This window comes from Somniosus microcephalus, chromosome 5 (genome assembly GCF_052327205.1).
Source record: "Somniosus microcephalus isolate GS21.2 chromosome 5, FLI_Smic_1.0, whole genome shotgun sequence".
Taxonomy (NCBI): Eukaryota; Metazoa; Chordata; class Chondrichthyes; order Squaliformes; family Somniosidae; genus Somniosus; species Somniosus microcephalus.
In genome coordinates, this window is record NC_140991.1 from 173,012,293 (window position 1) to 173,023,006 (window position 10,714).

The window sequence follows — 10,714 nt, forward strand, 5'->3', positions numbered from 1 at the left end:
GTAAATGCATTGCTGGTCATCTTCCAAAATTCTATGGAATCTGGAACAGTTCCCATGGATTGGAGGGTAGCTAATGTTACCCCACTATTCAAAAAAGGTGGTAGAGAGAAAACGGGGAATTACAGACCGGTAAGCCTGACATCGGTAGTGGGGAAAATGCTAGAGTCCATTATAAAAGATATAATAGCAGAGCACTTGGAAAACAGTGACAGGATCGGATAAAGTCAACTTGGACTTACAAAAGGTAAATCGTGCTTGACTAATCTACTGGAACTTTTTGAGGATGTAACTGGTAGAATAGATAAGGGAGAACCAGTGGACGTAGTGTATTTGGACTTTCAGAAGGCTTTCGATAAGGTCCCGCATAAGAGATTAGCATGCAAAGTTAAGGCACATGGGATTGGGGGTAAGGTACTGACTTGGATAGAGAACTGGTTGGCAGACAGGAAGCAAGAGGGGCAGCACGGTGGCATAGTGGTTAGCACTGCTGCCTCACAGCGCCAGGGACCCGGGTTCAAATCCGGCCTCGGGTGACTGTGTGTGGAGTTTGCACATTCTCCCCGTGTTTGCGTGGGTTTTCTCCGGGTGCTCCAGTTTCCTCCCACAGTCCAAAAATGTGCAGGTTAGGTTGATTGGCCATGATAAAAAAATTTAAAAAATTGGCCCTTAGTGTTAGGGGGGATTAAATACGTGGGGTTACGGGGATAGGGCTTGGGTGGGATGGCTGTCGGTGTAGGGACTGGGTGCTAGGGTTTGGATGATCAGCCATGATCTCGTTGAATGGCGGAGCAGGCTCGAAGGGCCGAATGGTCTACTCCTGTTCCTATCTTCTATGTTTCTATAGGGTACCGCAGGGATCGGTCCTAGGACCCCAGCTATTCACAATATATATTAATGATCTAGACGAGGGAACTGGATGTAATATCTCCAAGTTTGCAGATGACACAAAGCTGGGTGGGCGTGTGTGCCGTGAGGAGGATGCCGAGAAACTCCAGTATGATTTGGTAAGGTTGGGTGATTGGGCAGAAGCATGGCAGATGCAGTATAATGTGGATAAATGCGAGGTTATCCACTTTGGTGGCAAAAACAGGAAGGCAGATTATCTGAATGGCAATAGATTGGGAAAAGGGGAAGTGCAACGAGACCTGGGTGTCCTTGTGCACCAGTCGCTGAAGGTAAGCATGCAGGTGCAGCAGGCAGTTAAGAAGGCACATGGTATGTTGGCCTTCATAGCGAGAGGATTCGAGTACAGGAGCTAGGATGTCTTGCTGCAGTTGTACAGGGCCTTGGTGAGACCACACCTTGAGTACTGTGTGCAGTTTTGTTTGCCTTATCTGAGGAAGGATGTTCTTGCCATGGAGGGAGTGCAGCAAAGATTCACCAGACTGATACCTGGGGTAGCAGGAATGACGTATGAAGAGAGAGTGGTGTTGTTTGGGCTTATATTTCGCTGGAGTTTAGAAGAATGAGAGTGGATCTCATTGAAACTTATAAAATTCTAACAGGAGTAGACAGACTAGATGCAGGAAGGATGTTCCCGATGGTCGGGGAGTCCAGAACCAGGGGTCACAGTCTAAGGATAAGGGGTAAGCCATTTAGGACTGAAATGAGGAGGAATTTCTTCTCCCAGAGAGTGGTGAACCTGTGGAATTCTCTACTACAGAAGGCTGTTGAGGCCAATTCATTAAATATATTCAAGAAGGAGTTAGATATATTTCTTAAGGCTAAAGGGATCAAGGGATATGGGGAGAAAGCAGGGACAGGGTACTGAATTTGGATGATCAGCCATGATCTCATTAAATGGCAGAACAGGCTCGAGGGGCCAAATGGCCTACTCCTGCTCCTATCTTCTATGTTTCTATGAATGTGAGCACAAATTGAAGAGCCTTCCTCCAACCAGTGCAATCGGCAGAATCTTGCAATTTCAACCTGGGGCATGCCCAGTTTTGTGGACGGGGCCTGATTCATAGAAACATAGAAGATAGGAGCAGGAGTCGGCCATTCGGCCCCTCGAGCCTGCTCCGCCATTCAATGCGATCATGGCTGATCATCCAAATTCAGTACCCGGTCCCTGCTTTCTCCCTATACCCCTTGATATCTTTAGCCTTGAGAAATATATCCAACTCCTTCTTGAATATATTTAATGAATTGGCCTCTACTGCCTTCTGTAGTAGAGAATTCCACAGGTTCACCACGCTCTGGGTGAAGAAATTCCTCCTCACTTCTGTCCTAAATGGCCTGCCCCTTATCCTTAGACTGTGACCCCTGGTTCTGGACTCCCCGGCCATCGGGAACATCCTTCCTGCATCTAGTCTGTCTAGTCCCGTTAGAATTTTATAAGTTTCGATGAGATCCCCTCTCATTCTTCTAAACTCCAGCGAGTACAAGCCCAATCGATCCAATCTCTCCTCATACGTCATTCCTGCCACCCCAGGTATCAGCCTGGTGAATCTTCACTGAACTCCTTCCATGGCAAGAACACCCTTCCTCGGATAAGGCGAACAAAACTGCACACAATACTCAAGGTGTGATCTCACCAAGGCCCTGTACAACTGCAGCAAGACATCCTTGTTCCTGTACTCAAACCCTCTCGCTACAAAGGCCAACATACCATTTGCCTTCTTAACCGCCTGCTGCACCTGCATGCTTACCTTCAGCGACTGGTGCACAAGGACACCCAGGTCTCTTTGCACTTCCCCTTCTCCCAATCTATTGCCATTCAGATAATAATCTGCCTTCCTGTTTTTGCTACCAAAGTGAATAACCTCACATTTATCCATGTTATATTGCAGCTGCCATGCTTCTGCCCAATCACCCAGCCTGTCCAAATCATCCTGGAGTTTCTCGGCATCCTCCTCACAGCACACACGCCCACCCAGCTTTGTGTCGTCTGCAAACTTGGAGATATTACATCTAGTTCCCTTGTCTAGATCATTAATATATATTGTGAATAGCTGGGGTCCTAGGACCGATCCCTGCGGTACCCCACTAGTCACTGCCTGCCACTCGGAAAAAGACCCGTTTATTCCAACTCTTTGCTTCCTGTCTGCCAACCAGTTCTCTATCCAAGTCAGTACCTTACCCCCAATCCCATGTGCCTTAACTTTGCATGCTAATCTCTTATGCGGGACCTTATCGAAAGCCTTCTGAAAGTCCAAATACACCACATCCACTGGTTCTCCCTTATCTATTTTACCAGTTACATCCTCAAAAAATTCCAGTAGATTATTCAAGCATGATTTACCCTTTGTAAATCCATGTTGACTTTGTCCGATCCTGTCACTGTTTTCCAAGTGCTCTGCTATTACATCTTTTATAATGGACTCTAGCATTTTCCCCACTACCAATATCAGGCTTACCGGTCTGTAATTCCCCGTTTTCTCTCTACCACCTTTTTTGAATAGTGGGGTAACATTAGCTACCCTCCAATCCATGGGTATTGTTCCAGATTCCATCGAATGTTGGAAGATGATCAGCAATGCATCTACTATTTCTAGGGTCACTTCCTTAAGTACCCTAGGATGTAGATTATCAGGCCCTGCGGATTTATCGGCCTTCAATCCCATCAATTTCCTTAACACCATTTCCCTACAAATACTGATTTCTTTCAGTTCCTCCCTTTCATCAGACCCTATGTTCCCCGACATCTCTGGGAGGTTATTTGTGTCCTCCTTTGTGAAGACAGAACCAAAATATATATTTAAATTGGCGTGCCATTTCTTTGTTCCCCATTATAAATTCCCCTGATTCTGACTGCAAGGGACCTATGCTTGACTTCACCAATCTTTTTCTCTTCACATATCTATAAAAGCTTTTACAGTCAGTTTTTATGTTCCCTGAAAGCTTACTCTCATATTCTATTTTCCCCTTCTTAATTAATAGCTTTGTCCTCCTTTGCTGAATCCTAAACTGCTCCCAATCCTCAGGTTTACTGCTTTTTCTGGCCAATTTATATGTCCTCTCCTTGGATCTTATGCTTTCCCTAATTTCCCTTGTTAGCCACGGTTGAATCACCTTTTGTGGTTTATTTTTATGCCAAACTGGGATGAGCAAATTCTGTAGTTCATCCATGCGGTCTTTGAATGTTTGCCATTGCCTATCCACCATCAACCCTTTCAGTGACATTCCCCAATCAATCCTACCCAACGCGCACCTCAGACCATCGTAGTTTCCTTTATTTAAATTCAGAATCCTAGTCTCCAAGTCAACAACTTCATTCTGCATCTTAATGAAGAATTCCATCATATTATGATCGCTTCGACCAAAGGGGCCTCGTACAACAAGATTGTTAATTAATCCTTTCTCGTTACATAATACCCAGACTAAGATGGCCTGATCTCTGGTTGGTTCCTCGACATATTGGTCCAGGAAACCATCCTGTAAACACTCCAGGAATTCCTCCTCCACTATATTGTTACTAATTTGGTTAATTTGATTCCGGCAAACTGAATCTGGAACCAACGTAAAACAGGAGCGAAAAACATGAGTGTGAGTTGTTTTTGCAGTATCTCAGTTATGTTCCTCTCGGATGGATGTAAAATAATCTGTGGCACTATTTCGAAGAAGAGCAGGGGAGTTATCCCCAGTGCCCTGGTCAATATTTATCCTTCAACCAAAATCACTAAAACAGATTATCTTGTCATTATCACATTGCTCTTTGTGGGAGCTTGCTGTGCACAAATTTCCTGCCGTGTTTCCTACATTATAACAGTGACTATTCTTCAAAAGTACTTCACTGCTGTAAAGGACTTTGGAATATCCCGAGGTCGTGAAAGGCGCTATAGAAATTCAAGTCCTTTCTTTTGCTTTACTTGTCTGGCAGAATAATTGAAATCCTAGTTTAGGAATTTCTCATCACTGAAAATTTGCTCTGGTGCCAAGAAGATTGTCAGGCACTATCAGAATATCAAAAATCAGTAGTGTGTGTATCTGTGGTGACCAAGTGGAGGTAGTGCCCACCATGGAGTGATGAACAGTGACAGTGCTGCATACACAGCAAAAGTTGAAGATGTTAAGAGACTGGAGAAACAGAAACAATGAGAGCAGTGCAATAGAATCTTGGGAAAGAAACGTTCAGTGTTTATATGCATCATGGTACAAAACAAATTGTATCTGCACTTTTCTTCTCATTAGATTGAAAGTGCTTTCATACTGAAAATATGCTATGGGGTCTGGTGTATGGTCCTCCAGCTGTTTACAGCACATTAGCAATACATCATCTTCAATGACATCTGGGACCTGACTTTTTGTGGGTCCTTGAGAATGGCTAAAGGCAGCACAAAACAGGGGCTTCCTGCTTTATTAACCCTCAAATAAACCCACTAGGGACCAACAGCACTGTATAAACTTAAAATGGGGACTGCAAAGCTCAGAGGTCACAATTCTCATTATTAGCATCACACTCTTGCCACTCTGCTGACCATATAAAATGCCATTAAAAGTTTCAATTTATTATTTACTACTTTACCTTTCTTTTTTTGTTCACCTCAGTGGTTTCCATATAAGATATATTTCCACCCCCACCTCTCTATTAACATTCTCAGCCACACTATATCCTCTGATCTTTTGTGCCTCTCATATCTCCTACTGTGCTATAGCTGCATCAAAGAAGGTTGGATGCCTCTTCTGTGCTAAAGATTTCTATACCCGTCAACAACTCTCTACAAATCCCAAGTTGTCAAATACTGCTCCCATTTCTGGGGTAGCTCCAACACCTCTCATTTTTGGACAGGTCATCATAAAAGGCAAATCCTTCTCATCTCCAGCCTCCAAACCTTTTCTCTGCTACAACCTCTCATTTCTTTATTCAGTTGTTACTATTGGGGTCATTACTCATCTGAACTTTCCTCTCTCATTACTCAGCTCTAGATAAATTGTCTATACACTCTGTCTCTGCCTTCCATCCTCACTGTGTTGAAATCAAGCACCATCCCCTACTCAAGCTCATTTTTCCTGAGGAGCTCAAATATGTTCAATTGCTGACCTTCAAGGCACTTTGACCCTGCTGCAGGCCTTGGACTGCGGGTGCGCCGATCTGATGCTGTTGACAGCATAAACAATTTGATCTGCATACAGCTGACAGAAAGAGAAACTTACTATTTTCATAGGAGTCTTGATCAGCTAACAACATCGTCTTATCCTGCTAAACACACTCAGCTAGTTCAGTGCGTCAGCGTGGTTGCATTGTGAAAAAAATGACATGAGTATGCTGACTTGTGGGATCACAATATAATTATGGATCTGGAAGGCCATTCAGCCCATCTTATTTCATCCATCCAGAGAGATCCTGGCCCAATTATAGAATGCCTTTTTAAAAAAATAATCCCAAGGTTTTTGCCTCCACTACTCTATTTGGAAGTTTATTCCACTCATTGATCACTGTGTAGTATTTCCTGAAATCAGTCCTAAAGTTACATTTTACCAGTTTGAACATTTATCCCCTTGTTCTATGTCTGAAGTTTAATTTAAAGTAATATTCTGGATTAACAACTTCTATATTCTTAACAATCTTATGCATCTTTTTAAAAATCGCCTGTCATACACCTACTTCTAGGTTGAAAAGCCCAGGTTTCTCCAAACTTTGCTCATAACGCAGACCCCTGATACGGAGGATCAGCCTCACTTCTCTTCTCTCCATGGTTTGAATGTTTCATTTCTCAGTGACCAGAAGTGGGGATTCAGTATTGAAGAAGCAGTCTGACTAGTGCACTATAAAAGTTTGATCATTGTCTCCTCTGACTTATATTGCACTGTTTTAGCTGTGTAGTTCAACATCCTGTTGGCTGGTACTCTACATTGGCTTTGCATGTTTAGTATTGAATCCACTATGACTCCTCGGTTTCTTTCAGCTTCCTCCTTAGATTTCAACACCACTCATGGAATACATAATATAACTATTTTTCCTTTCTTTATGTAGCACTGTACACTTGTCTGCCTCCGTTTTGCCCACTTATGTAGTTTGTCCAACTCATTCTGTAATTTCTGAGCTGTCTCCTCCAATTCCACCACATCTCCTAGTTCGGTATCATCTGCAAATCTGCCCATACACACTGAAATTCTGAATTCAGATCATTTATCTAAATCACAAATGATCGTGGTCCCACTTTGAGGCAACTAAATCAATACTTTCCTGCCACTCCACCATAATTCCTCTAATGAATACTTCTTGTTTCTTACCATTTGGCCAGTTTCTTATTCATTTCCAGTGTTTACCCAGAATCCCCACAGCTTGGAGTTTAATTAATAGCCTCCCATGTCGAATTTTATCAAAAGCCTTTTGGGAAACAACACAATGTCAAATTCCCTGGTCTGTTACTTCATAAAATTGTCATGGCATGCAATTATGTTGTGGCACATTCTTCACAGACCCTCTCCCTAAAGAAATCCCCATGGGCATACACAGAGATTTGAACGTGGCAGCTGTATAAACACTGAAGAGCGATGAAGAAGCATCACTTTGACTACACTCTCCTCATACTTCATTTAACTGTATCCTAAATTGTAAAACCACCATTCATCATCCTTTGCTCCTCCAGTCCACAACATAAACACCAAGGAAGGGATTAAGCATATGTTTTACCCAACACTGCCATGGATTATATCTCTACCCTTGCTACAGATCCTGAAGGTACCCTCATTGCCTCCCTCCCTAACTCTATGTATGGCTGTACTTCTGATCTAGAGATTTTTAAAATCCAGATGTCACCTAACCACAAGCTTCTGGATTGCCTTCTGCCCTACTACATTGAATCTTGGATGCTGTCCTGCACTATCAGCCTTTTTCTATCAGTAAAAAACAAACAAGACTTCAAAGGAAATGACTCAATCTGGTTCTCCGTGAGATTTGAATGTTTCACTTAATCGAAGAACCGGGAAATCCATGAATAAGGCGGCTTATTTTTGAACAGGCGCAAAAGCAAATAGGTTACCATTTTTAAGTTACATTTCACATTTAAAAAAAGCAAAGCATTTTAAATGGAGTCGATGGTTCCAGGCAGGAAGAGGGAGAAAAGTTTGGGAAGGTGGCCGAAGAAATCAGTACGGAACCGAGGTTTCAAAGGTCTGGAAATGCCCACATTTACAACAAACCGCCTCAATTTTATTTCAGCATTTATTAAACTGAAATATACCCCACTTTATCAATGTGAAAGGTTATGTTACGAATGAGATTTTCGGCCATAAAAAACAGCAATCCCATTTAAGTACATGGAGCTGCTCTTGTTTTTGGAGAGTAACATGCATCACAGTTGGAGGCAGTTTTAAACTAAAATCATTCCCAGTGCTGCGACGTGACTGCTCGACGAAATGACTTGAAACTCGTTTTTCCAGTAATGGAAATGTCATTATCCACCCAATGCCTGGAAACAATCGAGTGCGGAAGTTTCCCCCACACCCCACCTCAGAAATGCTAAACGCCAACCCCACGTACCATGTTATGACACTTCAAACAGACCCAGTCCCTCTGTGAGCAGACGATGTCCACATCAGTAATTGTTCTCTGGATTTTTGAAGTTTTGTTGTGCTTGCCCTCGCGCTGCCTGCAGTAAACACTCCCAACTCCAGGTGAACGTTCCAGCCGCTCCTCGCTCGCGATCTCGCCCCACCTGCGGCACGCCTCGGCGCATTGTGGGACTTGGAGTTCGCGCCGCTCAGAACCCCGGGCTAAACTATGATGTCAGTCCACTATTGTGAACTACAGTCCCCAGAGTCCCCAGCGCGCCTGAGTGGCACACCTGAAAATGTAGAAATAACAACCTTGGTATCGGCATTCGGGAAGTTTCGTTACGGGATCTAATCTCCGGGAACTGTAAATAATAGGCTGCTTCCAGGCAGGTATAATTCAAGCATTTGTGAGAAGAATGGGGGTTGGGGATGCAAAACGAAATACTCAGTTCTGTGAAAGATTACCTTATGTTGGGGAAAGGAGTAATAAAAGAAAAAGAACACGACGACATACTTTAGTTGAAAGAAAATCTTGGGGAATTGTCCACTAACGCTTCCAGCCTCGGTTTACACACTGTATAGGCCGAGGTACCAGAGGACTCCCAGCTCCTGTTGATTCACCACTTTGAGGACAGGAGGAAGAAACGCAGACAAGAGTGACAGCAGACATACACTAGATGATTATGGATTTGGCCCATCTTAATTCACCCGTGGAGAGAGATCCTATCATCTCCCCATTTTACCATCCAATTGCTTCTTAAAGAATTCCAGGGATTATGTCTCCGCTACTCTATCTGAAAGTTTATTCCACATGGTGATCATTCTTTTTGTTGAGACGAATTTCCTGATATAAATCCAAAAATCACCTTTTACTAGTTTCAATCCATGTCCTAGTTATACTCTCACATTTTTTATTTAAAGCATTATTGTGGATTAACTTTTTCTATACCCTTAACAATCTTATTTTACCTGTATAAAAACGTTACCTTCCAGATAGATACCTGTTTTCTAGGCTGAAAGCCCCCGTTTCTCCAATCTTTTCCCATAATTCAGACGCCTGAAATTAGGAATCAGCCTCACAGTTCTTCTCCACATTGTCTCCAGTGTTTGAATGTCTCTCAGTTCTAGGTAACCAGAACTGGATGCAATATTCGATGTCTGACTAGAGCACCATAAAGTTTGATAATTACCTCCTCTAGCTATGCAGTTCAGCATCTATTGAGCGTGTTGATTGCTGCTCTGCATTTGTTGGACATGTTTAGTGTTGAGTCCACTAAAACTCTTAGGTTTTCTTCAGCTTCTCTCTGAGCTTTTTTGGCAAGTACATATGACATCTATTTGCCTTCCTATATATAGCAAATTACACTTTTCTGCATTGAATGTCATCTGCCATTGTTCTTCCCACATACATATTTCAGTTCAACTCATTCTGTCATTTCTGAGCTGCCTTCTCCAATTCCACTATCTCAACAGTTTAGTATCATCTGCAAATTTGACCACTTTGCATTGAATTTCTGAACTCTGTTCATTTATGTAAATTAGAAACAGTCGTGGTCCCACCACTGAGCCATGAGACACTCCAGTCAATACTTTACCACCACTCCAACATAACTCCTCTAATGAATACATGTTGTTTCATATCCTTCAGCCAGTTTCTTATCCATTTCCAGGGTTTACCCTGAATGTCCACAGATTTGAGTCTAATTAATACCCTTTCATGTGTAACATTATCAAGAGCCTTTTGGAAGTTGAGGTACAGCACATCATAAAAAATGAAAGAAAAACTTGCATTTATATAGCGCCTTTCATAACCTCATGACACCCCAAAGCACTTTACCCAATGAAGTACTTTTGAAGTGTAGTCACTGTTTGAATGTAGGAAATGCAGCAGCCAATTTGCAAACAGTAATGTCCCACAAACAGCAATGTGATAATGACCAGATAATCTGTTTTAGTGATATTAGGCGAGGATAACAAATTGGTCAGGGCACTGAGGAGAATTCCCTTGCTCTTCTTCAAAATAGTGACATGTGATCTTTTATGTCCACCTGAGAGGGAAGATGGGGCCTTGGTTTAACATCTCATCTGAAAGATGGCATCTCTGACAATGCAGCACTCCCTCAGTACTGCACTGGAGTACCAGCCTAGATTATAGGGCTTACTACAGTACACTTGGGTTGTCACTTTCTCAAAGAAGTTGAGGAGGTTAATCAGGCAGGATCTTCCCTTCTACATCTGTGCTGACTGCTGTTAACTAGGTTATTGGTGTACA

General features: G+C 42.7%; 1 protein-coding gene across 1 annotated transcript in view; it reads right to left on the reverse strand.

Annotated features, from left to right (window-relative positions):
* Positions 1-8,638, reverse strand: part of macc1 (MET transcriptional regulator MACC1) — a 108,638-nt gene extending 100,000 nt beyond the window's left edge. The window contains exon 1 of the mRNA XM_085988438.1: positions 8,429-8,638. The gene's annotated coding sequence lies outside the window, so the exon portion shown is untranslated. The remainder of the gene's footprint in view (positions 1-8,428) is intronic.
* Between the last annotated feature and the right edge of the window lie 2,076 nt (positions 8,639-10,714).